Genomic DNA, 4,279 nt, shown 5'->3' on the forward strand with positions numbered 1-4,279 from the left:
AGTCTGATCCGCTCTATTTGACTGCAACTACTCTGGCTTCTTTACATTCTTTACTTTTGTGTGAAATTTAACCTTCAGAAACACTTCTTGAGAAACACTTGGAAATATTAGTAAGCACCAGGTTGGGGAAATCTCTTTAGATGGAGGGGGTTGTATTAAAGATTTAAGGGAAATTTCCCTCTAAAATAGATCCTTCCTAATAGTCAGGTGAATTTTATGTCCCTTATAAATCACCATACATAGAAGTGATGAGGTACACATGACAACATTACTATCATATTTTCAAAATAAGATAAGATAAGATAAGATAAGATAAGATAAGATAAGATAAGATAAGCCTTTATTGATCCAAGAGGGGGAATTCAGTTGCCGCTGCAGCAGCACAAAGACGAAACTAAGTTAAAAAAATCAATAATAAGAGGTATACAAAATTTAAATAAGAATAGAAGTAGAAATAGAAACTATACAAGAGCAATTAAGGACAACATTATAAGGTGAAAGTGATGTAATTAATAGCAGTAAAGTCAGCAAGGTATAGTATATGCAGGTTTAATAATTAGTTTTATTATATAGCATATTACATAATATAGCACTGTTTTATTTTAAACCACATTTACTGTTGATTGATTAAAAATGTTTACAAGCAAGACATGTATGACCATTCAAGACTACAGATATAAAATCACAAATAACTTTTCCAAAAAAATGTTTAACAATATATTTAATTGTGGTAAAAAGGTTAAATCTCCATATTTCATTAACTGGATAAATCCTCAGATAGCACACTGACCCCGATGGAGGCTGAGAATACAGCATGGTACATTAGAGAAGTGTGACTTCTTTAATTTGAATGAACTTGTGTTCAAACATACACACACTGGTCTGCACCGGGCTGTGTGCGCTTTCTCAAAATTGAAAATTGCTTCTTTTTTTTAACTCTCAAAACATCTGGACATTTTTCACTGAGCGACAACATGAGAGGACGAGAAGTCCGAGAGGAAGAGACAGAGACGGCTGAGTTGACTTTGCTTTCGTGCTCCCTGATGTGAAATTAACTCAGAGTCACACACAAACTGCTGGCCAGTGTTTGTCTGCTGTGAGCAGCAGATGGTGGCGATGGAGACACCCTGCTGACGTCACACTCATCATCATTAATCTCACACACACACACACACACACACACACACACACACACACACACACGCACACACACACACACACATAGAACAAAATGTAAAGGCTTAAGATGAACGAAGGTTTTGTGTGCAACAAAAACTTGTATAGCAAAAACATCAAGAGTTTTAATAAGAATTAGTGCTGAGACAACAAAATGCATCCAACCAGAGGTGCAAAATGCAGTTAAGTGCAGAATAATGTACATATGTATAGAGGTAATGTATAATAGAATAAACAGTGAGGGGTGGATATGAATGCACTAAGATATACTGTATACAGTGTGAACATATGCAGCTTATACTTCGGTAACTGCTGCACTGCAGGTATAAGTACAAGTATAGACAGTAGTATAAATATGAACACTCTAAAGGTGAGATATATACATATTATATATTTCGTAACAAGCACATCTGGCTGTAGATGTTTTGAATGTTGATGAATGTTTTTAGATACCTTGTGATTCTGTAATTTGCTCTTTGTCTTCGTTTTCAATTGTAATGTTTGTTTTATGTCTGCAACCGTGAAGCCGTGCTGCTGCCTATCTTGGCCAAGACACTCTCAGGACCAGAGATTTTTAATTTCAATGACTTTTTACTCCTGGTGAAATCAAAAAATACACTATGAACAGTAGTATAAATATGTATGGGAAGAGCAAATATACTACAGGTAAGTGTATGTACGGTAATGTGGCAATAGTAAGTATTTTAGAAGAATTTAAATAGGGAAGTGCTTTCCAACATCTTATGTTACACGTATTTAATTTGCAATCCCAAATTTTTTAACATTACTGATTCTGGTACATGGCAATTATATACATATCATTATGTCATTATGTCAATAGCGTTATCAGAATAGTGGGACAAAGACAAATATGGAAAACTTTAAAGAGGGATGTTGAAGAATCAGGTCAACAAAAAGTGTGTTTATTAACAAAACGTTTACTGAAACAAAGGGCAAAAAATGAATCCTGGGAATTTCAATAAAACGAAATTTAACTGAGGAAAAAGAACACCACACTACAGTATAGAGAGCTGCTGCCTCTCAGCTGGCTGCCAACTCCTCTCCCTTACTCCAGTGAATGTTTTTGTCTTTATTTTGTTCTTTTTTTTAATTTTTATTTATTATTGAATTGACGCTCTGGCAATATTTTTCACCTGACATTCATGCCAATAAAGCAAATTGAATTGAATTGAATTGAATGGGGTTTTATCTTCTTAGCCTCACCTAACTGGAACCTAGCACCTGCCCAGGTAAGTATAGGGTGAGCTAAACTGAGCAAGCGTCCAAATGCACACAGAAGAATGCCGACATAAGTTACTGATGACATCTCAGTCTATCTATGAACATCCGTCCATACCACACCAAATGTTATACCATGCCATTTACTGCAGAACTATCTTACCAATCTTCTTACATCTAAGCAGAGCCCAGCCCCTCCCTATAGGAGGATATAATGAGGCAAACCTGTTGAGCAGCTGATTTGCACCAACATTCCAGGCAGAACAACACAAATCCTATGAGCCCATAAAACAAACAAACTAAACAAGCCTGTGCCATTTATACATCTTAATTGATTATGCTTCAAATGAACTGAAACATTGGACTGACATTAATATAGCACTGTTTATTTAGTAGGGCCTATTGAACCTTTTCACACACAGATTGGGGAAATCTCTGAAGATGGAGAGGAAGAGGCTCTTTTCACAGCAGTCATTTTGACATGTCATATTAGCAGGGTGAACACAGGTGTATTTGATCAAATTAATTATGGTCCCATGTGTGTCACAACCAATCCAGTGAGCCAGCATGCACAATACCAGAGCACTGAGCCACCTAAATGGAACAGGGCCATAATTAATGTCATTAATTACACCTGTGTTTATCCTGCAATGACGTGTCAACATGGCTGCTGTGAAAAGGGCCTATATCAAGCCTCCTCTATACACAACGGTTATTGCAAGTGTTCCCTGGTGCAAGAAGAATATAGTATAACATGATTATGTTAGAATTTGAAGGTAAATTTCACCCCAAATAAAGTCAGCCTATTTAATTCCATGCTGTGCAGTAATCACTGAATTTGAATTGTGAACTTTACCTTGTGTCTCTGTATGAAGTTATCTTCATCTGCCTTATTTAAACACTTGTTGGTTAGTAAACACTAAAGTCTAAGGAGTTTGTCATATATCTAGTGTATTCCCCCGTTACTGTTTATCCTACATTCTATTTATTCTATATTTTATTCTGTATATACATAGGCTACATTACTCTGCATTTGACGCTAAACTGCATTTTCTTGTCTCACTACCGAATTTAATCTCATTTTATCTAATCTAATTAAGTGCCAGTGGTCAAGATAATTAGTTTTAGGCAATTTTAAAGTGAAATTGGAAAATATTTATTCAAATGCAGTGTATAAGTATGCACATTTAATATGGCCTGCGCTCTCACAATGTTCTACAGATGTTGGTCCCAAAGGTTAGAGCAGAGATAGGCAAAAAAACGTTTAAATACGCTGCTCCTTCTTCCTAGAATAATGTACATAAGGACCTGAAAATGTCCGAGCTGATTACTACTGTACGAGGGAATTTAAGTCCATTTTAAAGGATCGATAAAGTGGCACTATAGGTCGATGTGATTGCTCTTGATTTTCTCACTGAATTGTTTTGAAATTGACCTGTTTGTGTGTTATAGCACATTTTTTTGTGTTGCATACAAACTGGATGTCATGCTCGTTCACTCGTGGTGTGTGACTGTTGTATTTGTCTGCTTGTATTGTTTGTTTTATTGTTGTAACAATGTCTGTGCTGCTCTCTTGGCCAGGTCACTGTTGGAAAAGAGATTTTAATCTCAATAAGTTTTTTACCTGGTTAAATAAAGGATATATACATTAAGAGCCAATCCTAGCAAGGAAACACATACAAATTATAACATTAAAACTTAGAGATAATTACATTTGAAGGCTATACATAATAAATAAATTAAATGAAGTACAATATGTTATATAAAGTGTCTTTTAAGAGTGTAATAAAGGGGATTATACATGTGACATTATCATCACATGGTGTTTTCATCTGGCTCCACCTTCAGGCCAAACACAAGAAAA

The sequence above is a fragment of the Sebastes umbrosus genome, chromosome 3 (genome assembly GCF_015220745.1).
Source record: "Sebastes umbrosus isolate fSebUmb1 chromosome 3, fSebUmb1.pri, whole genome shotgun sequence".
NCBI lineage: Eukaryota > Metazoa > Chordata > Actinopteri > Perciformes > Sebastidae > Sebastes > Sebastes umbrosus.